The sequence below is a fragment of the Pinus tabuliformis genome, chromosome Q, assembly GCF_031772625.1.
Source record: "Pinus tabuliformis cultivar Carrire ecotype Pingquan chromosome Q, CPIR1, whole genome shotgun sequence".
Lineage (NCBI taxonomy): Eukaryota > Viridiplantae > Streptophyta > Pinopsida > Pinales > Pinaceae > Pinus > Pinus tabuliformis.
In genome coordinates, this window is record NC_142296.1 from 713,603,511 (window position 1) to 713,621,038 (window position 17,528).

Below are 17,528 nucleotides of genomic sequence, written 5' to 3' on the forward strand. Positions count from 1 at the left end.
CTTGTTTTCCAAGCCCTAAAATTTTTAGCTCCTTCCAACTTATTTTTTGACTTCATAAGGAACCTATAGGCATAGATAAGCAATAAATTTGTAGATGTAAGTTTCTTCATTGTTCTTTCCTTTAAAAAATCCCTTCAAGAGTGATCTCAATCTTCTTTTCCTTCTCCGAATATGTGATACCATGTTAATTTTTCAAGTGAAATAAATACAAGCACTAATTTTTGAAATAATGGTAATTACTTCTAATGTTGTAGTTATTGTTTTAGAATTTCCAATTTTTCATTAAGCAATTAAACTTCAAAAATTCAACCATAAATGCATAAATACAATATATATCGCAATTCATATTAATAACATAATATTTACCCCAGGAAAACCACTTGGGGAAAACCCATCACCTTTTCCTTAGAGAAATTCTTTAGTTCAACAAGAGATACACCTAATATTGCTAATCAACTATGATGGCCAAATTGACCAACATTGTTATGGTAAAACCTATTTAAAAAACCTTCTTTTCAAGTCAATGTTTGTCCAACAAACTCAACCCTATCTGATCTACCTAGGCCGAAATTTGGCCTCCAGAATCTGCCTTAAAACTCGACCCTGTTGCCTAGAATATTCTGCCAAGAATTCTAGTTTGCTGCCCATAAACTATTTCCCATAAGTTTGAATTGATACAAAATATTCCCAAAAAGTCACTTGTGTGAAGTAGAGAGAGATAGATATGCTTGAGACATTTTTTTCCTTCTTGTCCTTCTTCATCCTTCTTCTTCTTTGCTTGGAAGCCCATAATATGTCTTCTTGTGTGTGAGATAAAATGGTGCCTTTTGGAGGAGGTCAGGTGTTCTATATATGGTATTCTACCTATCCAAATGGGTGTCTCTTCTTTTGGGTCAACTTAACTTGAAGAAGGGATGACTTGATAAGTTTGGAGCCAAAAATTCAAAATTCAAATTTCAAAATTTTCTCTTTCAATACTGACATGAAGAACATGCCTTACTTAATATTTTCAAGGGCTAATCAATAAAAATGACATGAAGAAAATGTCTTACATTTTCATTAAATATTTCAAGGGTAAAAAATTGATTATGGAGACCGACCATAGCTACAAAATTCAACACTCTAAATTATGATCAATTGGACTAGTCACTGGCACCCTCTGGTACTTATAGCCTAAAATTCAGTTACATAACTCTAGCAAAAAAAGTTGTTTCTCCCCCTCCCCGATGGGAAAAACATATATGGAAACTAGAAAGTGAACCCAAGTCCAAATTATTTATGTGGCTTCTTTTAAGGAATAAGGCTCCCACTTGGGAAGTCTTTCAAAGATGATATTTCTGCGAGCTTAGTACATGTCCCCTAAGCTTAAAAGATGGAAAATATATGGCTCATATCTTCGTCCATTTCCCCTTTACAAGAAACATTTAGTCAGAAATAAAAAGCAAGGCATGATATTCTATGGGATGGTTCCTTTGTAGAGGAGCGCCTTAAGATTTGGCTATACAAAAAATATAGGGAAAACCTGCAAGCTCTCCCACTCGAGGTCTGCTGGGGCGTGTGGTTTGAGAGAAATGAAGCCATTTTTTAATATTAAGGGAAATATTATATAAGGATATATATTCTAGTTTATCTCTTCCAAAATTCTTTGGAAAAACCTCTCATCGATCATGGATAAAGATGTCAAGCCCCTTAAATCATACCCAAGGAAAAAAAATGGGCTTTCTTTGATGGTGGTTTTATACATTCCCTTGCAGTGGAAGGTACAAGGGGCTTCATCTACCTATCAAAATCACATATCTTCACCTTCTCTTGCAATATTGGGCTAGCTAAAAACAACTATGTGGAACTATTTGCATTGAAATTAATTTTTAAGTTGGTAAAATACATTAAAATCATTAAGTTGAATGTTTTTGGGGATGCTTTAACCGTTAAAAATTTATTGAATTGGAAAACAAGGATAAAAAATCATATTCTTCTCCATATCTTTCAAAATATTACTAATTGAGTCCATTCTTTCACTCATATCTCCTTTGTTCTTATATATAGGAAATATAACCAAAATGTAGATGAACTTTCAAAAAGTGGATTGGAGATGGATAAATGTCAATGGGAAATCAAAGAAGATAAGGAAGGAATTCTCAACCTTCCCCAGCTATGCCCATGGGCATGATTTTTTTTTTTGATCCTTTTGGCATAAATGAGACACTTGTTTTTCCTTATGTTTCATTTTTCTAAAATAGATATGGAATGTATATTTGGGATCTTCGCTCTTTATGGAATACTGGTTCCTTCTGCAAACACACATTTTTGACAACAATATATGTATTTTATTCTAAAGACTTTAATGCATTATTGTATGCTCATATGATTCATCTCGACAGACATCCTATTGAACTTCCTACTCGAGTATATGCTCGGGTAAATACAACTCCATAATATTTGATATAGTTTTTTTGGGGCAATCTTGTTAAAAGTACCAATTCATAAATTTTTGGTACTCTATTGATATGGATATGTAATTATCACACTGGTTGACTGCCTCTAGGCACTTTTTCCTTTGGAATGCTTGAAACATCTATACATATGTATTTTATTTTGGCTATAAATAGATAGACTTGGAAATATCTATCTATCTATCTATCTATCTATATATATATATATATATATATATATATATATATATATATATATATATATCATCTTTATTTATGTAATATATACATAACTAACATAGAAATATGTCACTTAACATGGCCATTGAAACAATCCCTCTCTCTCTCTCTCTCTCTCTCTCTATATATATATATATATATATACACACACACACACACACACACACACACACAACATAGATACATCTTAACCTTAGATCTATGAAGCCCTGCGAGAGATCAAATTTCTTGAGGTACAAACCTTTCTTCAAGTTTTGCACTCTAGAAGAGGTTGTACATTAAGATATTTGATGATAGATTAGGGGTTAATATGGTAGAGGAACATTGACACCATATAATAAATTTTTGTTAGGATTAGAGAATATGCAAATTACTAGATTATTTGGTCACAAAATCCAGTTGGTGACTATGTTCCAAGAATTGGATATAAAGTTCTCATTCAGGATGGATGAGAGGAACATCAAATCCAATGGTGGAAATAGTGTGGAAAATCAAGTGCCATTCAAAATATAAAAACCTTTATGTGGATAATTTTAAACAACATGGTTCCCAATTAGGATATTTTTCAAAAAAAGGAACTTTGCGGGTCTTGGTGCATAAAAAAACGAATATAATCATGACTTGTCAATTCACTAAGTAGGTTTGCATTGAAATAGAAAGCATGTTTGGTATAAAAAATGTTTGAGTAGTGGATGAAATTGAAGAAGCTTTTAGGACTTGGTATACTAAAATATGAACAAAATGGTACATAGCTGCACATTTGAAGTTGTTCAAGGATAAAAAAGTTTTGCCTTTGAAATGTAATGTTTAAGCAATTAACACATTATATGTTTTCTGTCAAGATCAATAAAAAAAATCCAATTTTCTACAAAAAATGAAATGAATAGTGAAGTTCCATGGGCTTACTTTGATGATGCTATACAAGGGACTCCTAGGGTGGCGCAGGATGAATTAATTATTTCTCCATAAATCACATCTTCTCTTTCAAATTAGGAATTGGTCAACAAACAAATAATTATTGTAAGCTACTGACACTTAATATAGTTTTGATATTGGCATAGGAATATGGAATATCACACATCCAAAATTCTGATGACGTGCTCCTAGTTATATAGTGGATGAGGAAGGAATTAGTATTGAGGAATTTTAGTCACAAACTTTGTTTTCTGATGTATAGTCTCTATAGGTAGATTTCTCACATATATAAGGACAAGAATATGTTTACCGATGTCTTATCCCGAGCTAGACTACCTAGATTGGATAAAGGTACCTAGCATATTACATAAAGCATAGATAAACATATATCTAATTTCAAATAGGATCCTTGGGTTTAACTACAAGATATTTTACTTTATTTTTTTGATGTTTTAATGTATATTCCATATGAGGAATATATGTGTTCCCATATTCGAGGGTTAATTCATTTTCCAACAACATGGTTCAAAGTCATTACATTGTTGCTCATCATGTCATTTGCTGAAATTGAAGCTTGGTGGCGAGGATCCTAACCATTCCTACCAACTACTTGAGATAAAACCAATTGACACATAAATGAGATATTATTATTAAGCCTCATTTAAGATCCATATCCTCTATGTTCTAATATCCCTAACTAAACAAAATCATACACATTACTATCAAAGAAGAATATTATGAATTAATTAATTATTTCATAAAATAAGCAAAAAAGCACTTAAAAGCTTTACAAACTGTCATGAACATCAAATCTAATAGTGGTTGTAATCCTCACCTAATCAATTTTACTAGGTTGGAAATGGCTCATGATGTGTTCATAATCAATAAATTCATGATTCGTTCCACCTTTAGTTGGAAAAAGGGGTTGTAGGTTGTTTCAAAAAAGCATCTAAAGTGATGAAGTAGAAATAATAGAATTCAACATTGTTCTTATTTATTTTCAATTTTACCAAGAGGGGACATAATACACTTCATATTGAATTATTAATAAAATATATTTGTTCTTGATTGTAACAACCCCAAGTTAAAATTGTATGTAATAAAGTTAATAAAGGAAAAATAAGACAAGGTAATGGGGCACATATTCCAAGCTGAATGTTGGGAAAAACATCCTAATGTGTGTTCATTTGGTTTATTATGGATAAGGAAATTAGGAAAGGTTTTGGAAAGGAAAAGAGACATTAATTGGTATTTTATTTATGTAGGTTTTAAAACTGTACGGAAATTATCTGCATACAAATTTTAAAAACAGAAAATAAACAATGGAGAGAACATAAAACATTAAACAAATATACACAAACATTTTCCCTTGGATCTCAAAACCAAGATTGCCAGATTGATTTTTCATTATGTTCCTTTCAATCTTACGATACATATATATACATGTCAAAGCATTCATAAACCCCAATCCATTAACCCTGGATTAGAACATAACCGTAATTCCCTTCAGTAGATCTACAAAATACCATGGGAAAAAACCATCATGCCCATAACCATGTGCAAAACACAAGCACAAAACCATAGGTAGGTCTGCCCACCTAATATAGGGTCCAATTTTATTTATTTATTTATTTAATATTTTATTTAATTTTAATTTAATTTATTTAATTTTATTATTATTATTATTATTATTATTTTTCTTCAGGGAACTGTCCCAAACCCCGTATAGGGGCGTGAATGCAACTAATCATGGAAAGAATATAACACACACCCAACATTATCCTGCATGTCGTTTTGTTTTCCACACAGGGGGTCACACGAGAGCTTAATCATTGGTCTAGCCCTACAATGCCCATTGTTTCTCCACACTAAGAAAACTTCTCAGTGCTCATGGACTTTGTCAGTGCATTTGCAACATTCTTCAAAGTGTCCACCTTTACTAACAACACCTTTTTATCCTCAACCATATCCCTCACAAAGTTACACTGAACATCAATGTGATTTGTCTTTGAATGATAATCAAGGTTCTTTTCCAATAAAAATGCACTTTGGTTGTCATAGTCTATCCTTATAGCTCGTTGTACTAACCCCATACTTCAACACAATCTCTGCAACCACACTGCTTCCTTTCTTGCAGGAGTGATTGCAATGTATTATGCCTCCGTAGTTGTAAGTGCCACTACATACTGTCTCTTTCTCATCCAAATGACTACCCCTCCAAATAGGTTAAACACGTACCCACTTGTAGATATTCTTTGATACAGATCTCTAGCCCAGTATGCATAAAAAAAGCCACGAATGTCGAAAACTCTGTCCAATCCTGGTCTTCCTTGGTAGCACATACCATAATTACTAGTTCCATGAAAATACCTAAAAACCCACTTCAATGCTATCCAATGTTCCTTCCCTGGTTTTGGCATAAACCTGCTCAATACTCCCACCGCATGTGCACTATCTGGTCTAGTACAAACCATTGCATACATCAGGATACCGACTGCACTTGCGTATGGAACACAAGGCATGTCCTTTTCCTCTTCTTGTGTCTTGGGACACTGTTCAACATATAAATTTACACCTACAGTAATAGGAACCTTGACCGGTTTACTCTCCTGCATATTAAACCTCTGCAGTATTGTGTCGACATACTTCCTCCAGTTTAACCAAAGCTTCCTCTTTTTGTGATCTCGTTTAATTTCCATGCCAAAAATATAGTTTGCGGCACCAACATCTTTCATGTTGAATTTGGAGGACAACTGGGTCTTCAAATCCTGGATAATTTCTTTGTCATTTCCAATCAACAACATATCATCCACATACAAGACCAGATAAATAACATGGTCACCAATTAATTTAAAATACACACAGTGATCTACTTTGCTTCTATTGAAGTCAAGTCCCCTTATAAAAGTATCAAATTTGTGATACCACATCCTTGGTGACTATTTTATTTATCTGGGCTTGTATGTGGAGGATAGATTACTGTTTGGAAATGAAAAAGAAATTATCTAGGATTTGGAGACCCAATTATCGTCCAAATTAAACATGAAAGATCTTGGTGTTGCAAACTATATTTTGAGCATGTAAATTAAACGAGATTGGGTAAAGAGGAAGCTCTAGTTAAACCAGAGGAAGTATGTTGAGATAATACTGCATAGGTTTAATATGCAGGATAATAAACTGATGAAGGTTCCTATTCCTGTAGGTGTAAATTTATTTGCTGAACAATGTCCCAAGACACAAGAAGAGGAAGAGGACATGTCCCATGTTCCATGCGCAAGTTCAGTCGGTAGCATGATGTATGAAATGGTCTTTACTAGACCAAACATTACACATGCAGTGGGAGTATTGAGCAGGTTTATGTCAAAACTAGGGAAGGAGCATTAGACAAAATTGAAGCAGGTTTTCAGGTATTTGCATGGCACTAGTGATTATGGTCTATGCTACCAAGGAATACCAAGATTGTATAGAGTTTTAAACATCCATGGCTTTGTTGATAGAGACTAGGTTGGAGATTTGGATCAAAGAAGATCTACAAGTGGGTATGTGTTTAACCTATTTGGAGGTGCAGTCAGTTGGATGAGCAAGAGACATTTTGTAGTGGCACTTTCAACTACAGAGGCAGAATACATGGCAGCCACTCATGTAAGCAAGGAATCAATGTGGTTGTAGAGATTGTGTTAACGTATGGGGTTAGCACAACGAGCTATAACCATAGACCGTGATAGCCAAAGTTCAATTTTCTTGGTAAAGAACCTTCTTATCATTCAAAGATGTAGGTTTTAACCCACATGGAGACTTTTGTAACTGGCATACCAGTTCTTTCTTTCCCTTCATCACAAATCCTTCAGGTTGCTTCATGTAGATCTCTTCTTCTAGATCCCCGTGAAGAAATGTTGTTTTCACATCCATCTGTTCTACCTTAAAATTAAAAGCAACAACAACAAATAAAAGTAATATAATAGAAGCTACCTTGGCAACAGGAGAACAAATATCACCAAAATCAATTCCCGGCACTTGGGAATAACCTTTTGCTACCAACCGAGCTTTGTATTTATCCACCTTTCCTTCTGCATTCATCTTCTTCTTAAAAACCCATTTTCTTCCAATGGGTTTCCTTCCAGCTGAAAAATCCACCAGATCCCAAGCCTCATTTTTGTCCAAAGATGCCATTTCATCAACCATGGCATCTTTCCAGAGTTTTCCATCCTCTGAATCTACTGCCCCCCTGACAGTTCTAGGAACATCATCAGTAATAGATATTTTTTTTTGAATAGAAAGTAGATGGACTATGCCTTTCTGGCTACCTTCTTTCTCAAATTAATCTTCTCACAAATGGAGTTTGTGGCTCTTCATCTTCTGATTCTTGTTCTGTTGTAGAGTCTGATTCTTCCTCATTTAGCTCAAACTCTATCTTCTTATGTTCATTTGGTAGGAATTCATGTTTAATAACATCTTTCACCTATCTAAAGACCACATCTCGACTGTACACAACCTTCCTTGTTTCTGGGTTCCAAAGCTTATAACCTTTTAAACCATACTTATACCCAATAAAGATGAACCTTTCAAATTTACTATCCAACTTGGTTCTTGTCTCCTTTGGAACATGTACATATGCATCACAACCAAATACCCTCAGATGTGAAAGAAAGGTTTCTTACTAGTACATACCTCATGCGGAGACTTATCCTCCAATGCCGATGAAGGTGATCTATTAACTAGGTAACATGCAGTCTCCACCGCCTATGCACATAATTCCTATCCTAAACCGACACCACTGAGCACGCTTCTTGCCTTTTCCATCAACGTCTTGTTCATTCTTTCTGCAAATCCATTTTGCTGAGGTGTGTATGGAGTAGTCTTCTTCTGTGTTATACCTCACTTCTTATAAAACTCTTCAAATTCCTTCTTGTATAACTCTCCACCATTATCTTTCCTCAACACCTTTATCTTCTTCTCTGTCTAGTTTTCCACCAGAGCCTTAAATTCTTTAAACCTGTCAAAGACTTCAAATTTCTTCCCGAGGAAATATATTCATGTATTCCTTGAGAAGTCATCTATAAATGATACATAGTACACAAAATTACCCAGTGATGGAACTGACACAGGTCCAAACACATCACTGTGCACAAGCTCTAATATCCCTTACGCCCTCTTGGCACCAGAGGGGAAACTCACCCGATTATGCATCCCATATAAAAAATGTTCACAAAAATCAAAATCTAGAGAGAAATTAGACATACCTTCTACCATACCATGAAGTATTCTAAGGCCCTTCTCTCCAATATGTTGAAGCCTTTGATGCCATAGCATGGTCTTTTCTCCAGAGATCACTAGTTTTTTGCTCCACTTTTAGGAACCACAGAATTGTTGCACTCATCAATAACAATACTACCCAAAAGCTTGTACAAATTTCCAATCTGAACTCCCTGCATCAATACCATTTCTTCCCGAACCATATTGTAGGTATCTTTCTCGAAAACTATTTTTACACCTCCATCATCGATCTTGCTTACAAAAATCAGATTTTTGGCTAATGAAGGAATATTGCAGAACACCCGAAAGTGTTCTAATCCTTCCACCTTGCATCTTTAGCTTGAATTTTCCATGTTCGACAATTCTAGCCTTCTTGTCATCCCCTAAGAAGACATCACCACCATCATATCTCTCATACTCGCAGAACCACTCCCTATGGGGAGTGAAGTGAAAGGATCCACCTGAGTCAATCAACCATGCCTCATTATCTACATGTGTACTTGAAGAAGAATCCAAGTACACATCCCCACATTCATCTGAGGTGGTTTTTACCTCTGTAGAAGGAGAATCATAAGATCTCTTTCCTTTCTCAGGGGATTTAGTTCTACAATCCTTTTTGAAGTTCCCTTCCTTTCCATATTTATAGCACACCTTTACAGGTTTTCTTGGAGATTTAGATCTCCCTCTAGATTTATATCTCCCACTCGAGGACTTATTTTTATTTCTTTTCTGGGACCATCCTCATACAGATAAGTCATCTCCATTTTGGCCCTCCATATTTTTCTATCTCATCTCCCCTGACAGCAAGGATGAGAATATTTCATCAAACTTCTAGGTAGTTATATTTCTACCTATTGCAACAACTAGACTATGCCACGAATCTGGTAGAGAACACAACAAACTGATGCACTTATCTTTATCTAAAATTTTAATATCAACAGATAACAACTAACTTAACAAAGTATTGAAGGTGTTCAGATGCTCTGTCACCAAGTCCCCATCCTTCATCCTCAGGTTCTACAACTTTTCCCATAGGAACAATTTATTCATTAGAGACTTAGATTGGTACAAAGTCCCTAACTTGCCTCACAAAGCCTTCATCGTACTTCCCTGTATACATTCAACAATACTGAATCTGAGATACACAACCGTATTCTGCTTTTTTATTTCTGATCCAACTTCATCCAATCTTCATCTGATGTTTCCGTTGGTTTAGTACCTGGATCTACCACGATCCACTGATCTTTATCCACTAGTAGATCCTCCATCTTGAGTTTCCACAACTCAAAAATTTGCACATTAAATTTCTCGATGTTTATCTTTCCACTGCTTGCCATATTCTTTCACTGTAAGAATCAATCTCACAGATCTCCCACTAAAAAGGGTCTACCACAGGCCCGAGAAAAAAAGCTCTCAGCAACAAAGGCGTCCCCTTGAATCCAAAACAACTCTGATACCAAATGTAGGTTTTAAACCTATATAGAAATTACCTGCATACGAATTATACAAACAGAAAATAAACAATGGCGAGAATATAAAACATAAAACAAATATACATAGATATTTTCCCCTGGATCCCAAAACTGGGACTACTAGATTGATTTTTCATTATGTTCCTTTCAATGTTACAATACATATATATACATGAAGCATTCATAAACCCAAATCCATTAACCCTGGATTAGAACATAACTATAGTTCCCTTGATTGGATCTACCAAATACAATGGGAAGAAAACCATCATGCCTAAAACCATGTGAAAAAACTATGCACAAAACCATAGGTAGGCATGGCCACCTAATATAGGGTCCAAAAAATTTTCCTAGCGTGTTGCCCTGGACCCCATACATGGGGGCGCATGTGACTAGTCATGGAAAGGAAAACACACACCCAACAATTTAGGAAAATAATGTTGGGTTGTGTTATATTCTTTCCACGACTAGCCCACATAGTTAACCGAGGGGTAGAGCCCCCCCTTCGTTGCACCGATTGCATAGCGAGGGGGTAACAGGGGGTTTGAGGGGTGCAAATAACCTCCCTCTATGGGGTCCGGGGCAGCGCCCCGGAAAATTTTGTTTTTTGGACCCTAGATTAGGTTGGGAAGACCTACCTATGGTTTTGTGCATGTTTTTCGCACATGGTTTTGGATGTGATGGTTTTCGGTCCATGGTATTGGATGCTTCGACATGTATAAATATGTATTGTAACATTGAAAGGAGCATAATGAAAAATCAAGCTGGTAGTCATGGTTTTGGGATCTAGGGGAAAATATTTGTGTATATGTGTTATGCTCTCGCATTGTTTATTTTGTCTGTTTTAGAATTCGTATGCAGGTAATTTCTGTATGGGGTTAAAACCCACATTTGGTATCAAAGTTGTTTTGGATTCAAGGGGACGCCTTTGTTGCTGAGGGGTTTCACTTGGGCCTGTGGTAGACCCTGTTCAGTGGGAGATCTACAGGATCGATTTTGGTGGTGAAAGAAGATGGCGAGCAGTGGAAAGATAGACATTGAGAAATTTAATGGTCAGAGTTTTGATTTATGGAAACTCAAGATGGAGGACTTGTTGGTGGATAAAGATCAGTGGATCGCAGTAGATCCAGTACTAAACCAACAAGAGTGTTCGATGAATATTTGAAGAAGTTGGATCGGAAGGCAAAGAGCACAATACGATTGTGTGTCTCAGATTCAGTATTAATGAATGTATCAGGGGAAGCTACGATGAAGGCTTTGTGGGACAAGTTAGGGACTTTGTACCAATCTAAGTCTCTGGTGAATAAACTGTTCCTATGGAAAAAGCTGTATAACTTGAGGATGAAAGATGGAGACTCGGTGACAGAGCATCTGAACGCATTTAATACTGTGGTAAGTAAGCTATTATCTGTTGATATTAAAATTTCAGATGAAGATAAGTGCATCAGTTTGTTGTGTTCTATACCAGATTCATGGGATAGTCTGGTTATTGCAATAGGTAGCAATGCAACTGCCTTGCAGTTTGATGAAATAGTCTCATCCTTGCTGACGAAGGAAATGAGACGAAAAATTATGGAGAGCCAGAATGGTGATGCCTTGTCTGTACGAGGACAGTCCTAGAATAGAAACAAAAATAAGCCATCGAGTGGGAGGTCTAAATCTAGAGGGAGATCTAAATCTCCATGAAAAACTGTAAAGGTGGTGTGCTGGAAATGCGAAAAGAAAGGGCACTACAAAAGGGACTAAAAATCTAAAGCTCCTGATAAAGGAAAGGGATCTGATGATGCTCCTTCTGTAGAGGTGAAAACCACCTTAGATGAAGGTGGGGATGTGTACTTGGCTTCTTCAAGTATACATGTAGATCATGAGGCATGGTTGATTGACTCAAGTGCATCTTTTCACTTCACTCCCCATAGAAAGTGGTTCTGCGAGTATGATAAATATGGTGGTGGTGATGTCTTCTTGGGGGATGACACGAAGGCTAGAATCATTGGTCATGGAAAAGTAAGGTTGAAGTTGCAAGGTGGAAGGGTTAGAACACTTTCGGGTATTCTGCATATTCCTCCAAAAATCTGATTTCTGTAAGCAAGTTGGATGATGCGGGTATAGAAACAATGTTCGAGAAGGATACCTGGAAGATGGTTCAGGGGGCACTGGTATTGATGCGGGGAGTTCGAATTGGAACTCTGTACAAGCTGCAAGGTAGCACTGTTGTTGATGGGTGCAATAGTTCTGTGGTTCCTGAAAGTGGAGCAGAAAATCTAGTGGTCTCTGGAGAGAAGACCATGCTGTGGCATCAAAGGCTTGGACATATTGGAGAGAAGGGCCTTCAAATATTTCATGGTAAAGGTATGGTATAAGGTATGAGTAATAGCTCTATGGATTTTTATTTTTGTGAAAATTATGTATATGGGAAGAAAAATCGGGTGAGTTTCCCCTCTGGTGGTAAAATGGTGAAACATATATTAGAACTTGTGCACAGTGATGTGTTTGGGCCTGTGAAGGTTCCATCACTGGGTAAGTCTGTGTACTATGTATCATTTATAGATGACTTCTCAAGGAATACATGGATATATTTCCTTAATAAGAAATCTGAAGTCTTTGACAGGTTTAAAGAATTTAAGGCTTTGGTGGAAAACCAGACAAAGAAGAAGATAAAGGTGTTGAGGATAGATAACGATGGAGAGTTTTGCAGCAAGAAATTTGAAGAATGTAAGAAGTGTGGTATAGAATGACAAAAGACAACTCCATACACACCTGAGAAAAATGGAGTTGCAGAAAGAATGAACAAGACATTGATGGAAATGACAAGAAGCATGCTCAATGGTGCCGGGTTAAGACAGGAATTCTGGGCAGAGGCGGTGGAGACAACATGTTACCTGGTCAACAGATCACCTTCATCAATGTTGGAGGATAAGACTCCACAAGAGATATGGACTGGTAAGAAACCATCTCTTTCACATCTGAAGGTATTTGGATGTGATGCATATGTACATGTTCCAAAGGAGAAAAGAACCAAGTTGGATAGTAAATCTGAAAAGTGCATCTTTATTGGGTATAAGGATAGTTTAAAGGGTTATAAGCTTTGGAACCTAGTAACAACGAAGGTTGTGTACAACCGAGATGTGGTGTTCATAGAGGTGAAAGATGTTATTAAACATGAAGTCCAACCCAAGGAACCTGAGAAGATAGAGTTTGAGCTTAAGGAGGAAGAATCAGACTCTACAGCAGAGGAGCAATCAGAAGATGAAGAGCCACAAACTCCGAGTGTGAGAAGATCAGTTCAAGAAAGAAGGCAACCAGAAAGGTATTGTCCATCTGCTTTCTGTTTAAATTTTGCTTTATCTATTACTGATGATGATCCCTGAACTATGAAGGAAGTAGTAGATTCAGAGGATGGAAAAATATGGAAAGAGGCCATGGTTGATGAAATGGCATCTTTGCACAAAAATGGGCTTGGGTTTTGGTGGAGTTGCCGGCTAGGAGGAAACCCATTGGCAGCAAATGGGTGTTCAAGAAGAAGATAAATTCAGAAGGAAAGGTGGAGAAATACAAAGCTCGGTTGGTAGAAAAAGGTTATTCCCAGGTGCCAGGAATTGATTTTGGTGATATTTTTCTCCTTTTGCCAAGGTATCTTCTATTAGATTACTTTTATCTGTTGCTGCTGCTTTTGATTTTGAGGTAGAATAGATGGATGTGAAGACAACATTTCTTCACGGGGATCTGGAAGAGAAGATATACATGAAGCAACCTGAAGGTTTTTCGGTGAAGGGTAAGAAAGAAATGGTATGCAAGTTAAATAAGTCTCTATATGGGTTAAAACAATCACCAAGGATGTGGTATCAAAAATTTGATACATTTATACGGGGACTTGTCTTCACCAGAAGCAAAGCAGATCACTGTGTGTATTTTAAATTAATTGGCGATAGTGTTATTTATCTGGTCTTGTATGTGGATGATATGTTGCTAGTTGGAAATGACAAAGAAATTATCTAGGATTTGAAGACCCAATTGTCCTCCAAATTCGACATGAAAGATCTTGGTGCTGCAAACTATATTTTGGGCATGGAAATTAAAAGAGACCGGGAAAAGAGGAAGCTCTAGTTAAACCAGAGGAAGTATGTCAAGACAATACTGTAGAGGTTTAATATGCAGGATAGTAAACTGGTGAAGATTCCTATTCTGTAGGTGTGAGGTTATCTGCTGAACAGTGTCCCAAGACACAATAAGAGGAAGAGGACATGTCCCGTGTTCCATATGCAAGTGCAGTCGGTAGCCCAATGTATGCGATGGTTTGTACTAGACTAGACATTGCACATGCAGTGGGAGTATTGAGTAGGTTTATGTCAAAACCAAGGAAGGAGCACTGGACAATAGTGAAGCGGGTTTTTAGGTATTTGTGTGGCACTAGTGATTATGGTTTGTGCTACCAAGGAAGACCAGGATTGGACATAACGTTTGATATTCGTGGCTTTGTTGATGCAGACTGGGCTGGAGTTCTGGATCAGAGAAGATCTACAAGTGGGTATGTGTTTAACCTATTTGGAGGTGCAGTTAGTTAGATAAGTAAGAAACAATCTGTAGTGGCACTATCAACTACAGAGGCAGAATACATGGCAGTCACTCATGCAAGCAAGGACGCAGTTTGGTTGCAGAGATTGTGTTCAAGTATGGGGTTAGTACAGGGAGCTATAAGGATAGGCTGTGACAACCAAAGTGAAATATTATTGGCAAAGAACCCTGCATATCATTCAAAGACAAAGCACATTGATGTTCAGTATCACTTTGTGAGGGGTATGATAGAAGACAAAAAGGTGTTGTTGGTAAAGGTGGACACTTTGAAGAATATTACAGATGCATTGAAAAAATATGTGAGCTCTGAGAAGTTCTCTTGGTGTAGAGAAACAATGTGCGTTATAGGGCTAGATAAATGACTAAGCTCTCTTCTAGCCCCATGTGGAAAGAAAACAACAAGTGGGAGAATGTTGGGTTGTGTTATATTCTTTCCACAACTAGCCCACGTAGTTAATCGGGGGGTTAGAAGGGGGGTGAAGCCCCCTCTTTATTGCACCGATTACGTAGCGGTGGGAGTCACAGGGGGTTTGAGGGGTGCAGATAACCCCACTCTATGGGGTCCAGGGTAGCACCCCAGAAAATTTTGGTTTTGGACCCTATGTTAGGTTGGGTGGACCTACCTATGGTTTTGTGCATGATTTTCACACATGGTTTTGGACGCGACAGTTTTCGGTCCATGGTTTTGGACGCGATGGTTTTTGGTCCATGGTATTGGATGCTTCGACATGTATAAATATGTATTGTAACATTGAAAGGAACATAATGAAAAATCAAGCTGGTAGTCCTGGTTTTGGGATCCAGGGGAAAATCTCTATGTATATGTGTTTTATGTGTTATGCTCTCACATTGTTTATTTTCTGTGTTTTAGAATTCGTATGTAGGTAATTTCTGTACAGGGTTAAAACCTACAAATAATAGAAAATAGGAGAAAAGGAAGGTGAAACATCATAGAATTACATGAGGAGGAAATTGAAGGAAAAATAGAGGAAAATGAAGAAAATAGAGATCTCAATGATAAAAAGGCTTATGAGGATTAGTTCACATCTTTTTTTACTTGAGCTTTTGCTGGTTAACATTTTGTCAATTTTAGCTAGGAGCTCTCTTTATTCTCTCACTATTACAAACTTAGAGAATCCTTGGAGCACTCTAGCATTGGAGAAAAGATGGAAAAGGAAGGACAAGAAAGCAAAGGAAAGAAAGAGACAAGCAGGGAAAAGTTGGATCAAGCATCTTCAACAAGAATAATTGTAGGTAACAGGTTGCATGTGTGATTTTCTAGCAGGTTTTTGAATGCATGGTACATGCATGTGTGTATTTGGTTCTCTTGTTGTCATTGGCATGGGTTTTGATAGATATGGCATTGTTTCAACCTTGCCTTTCCATTTCCAGATATCCATGGTATGATGGGGTTCTTCATTTGGTTGAGATTTGTATTTTCGGATGGTTTTGGAACTGGGTGAGGTGGTCTCAAGAAAATTCCCAAGGGCCTAGGAATCCCATGATTGGTTTTGGCGGGATTGTGATAAAGCTTGAGGGTGGAGACGAGAAAATTAATTAAGGTATTGGTGGAGAAATTATGAGACATCCAAGCTTGTTTTGGGCCTAGTAATCCCTTGACCGGTTTTGGTGGGATTGTGGTAAATCCTGGTTGTTTATGTGCTTGTTTTGGGCCTAGGAATCCCTTGATCGGTTTTGGTGGGATTGTGGTAGAGCTTGAGGGTGGAGGTCATTTAATCTCTGGGAAACCTTGGTTTTTTTCTTCCTTGAGTCCCAAATTCATGCTTGGAATATGGCACGAGGGTGATTGGCTAAAAGAAAGATTTGGTTAAGCTCAATCTATGGTCGAGTTGTACGTGGAAGTCCCTAACCTGGTTGTATTTTGCATATGTTAATAAGAGATATATTCCTCTTGTATTTTATGAGTAATTGTACTTGTTATTATGTAGCTTTGATGGTTGTTCTATCATGGTTATTATTATGGTTATATGCTAGTTATAAGCATGGTTCCATAACAAGTTCTAGCTATGGCTGTTGATGTGTTTTGATTTGTTGATGAATGATTAATGGATGCATAAGCTAACAAATGTTATTGCAACTATTATGTGTTGAAAATAGAAACAAGAAATTCTAAAAATAGAAATGATAAAAATAGAATTGCTAAAGATAGCATTTCAGGATATTCCAATTTTAATTTGTCCTTGAATTAAATTCAAATTTAGTCTCACCAACTATTTGAAAAATAATTAATTAATTCATCTTGAGTTACTTAGTTAGAGGAATTCAAACATGAAGTCTTTATGAAGTCATGCAACAGTTATACCTTTGATTGTGGAAGTTATCCCTTAATTAGGAGATAAGGATGAGTTGTATTTGAGTTGTAATTAGTTAGCTCAGTTAACTGAGTTAAGTCCAGTTAGATTAGTTCCAAACAACTTGTGGAACTGATTGCGAGTTCAGTCAGTTAATGCATGCATGCATGCAACTAGTGTACTCCAGATAACTAAATATTCTCTCATAAATAACTCATGCATGTCAGTTCAAACAAAGAAGATTAAAGGCAGGGACAATGTATTATCAGTTGCAAGAATTTTCCTATGAGAAAATCTCTTGCATGCAGAAGGAATTCATTCCTTGAGGATTG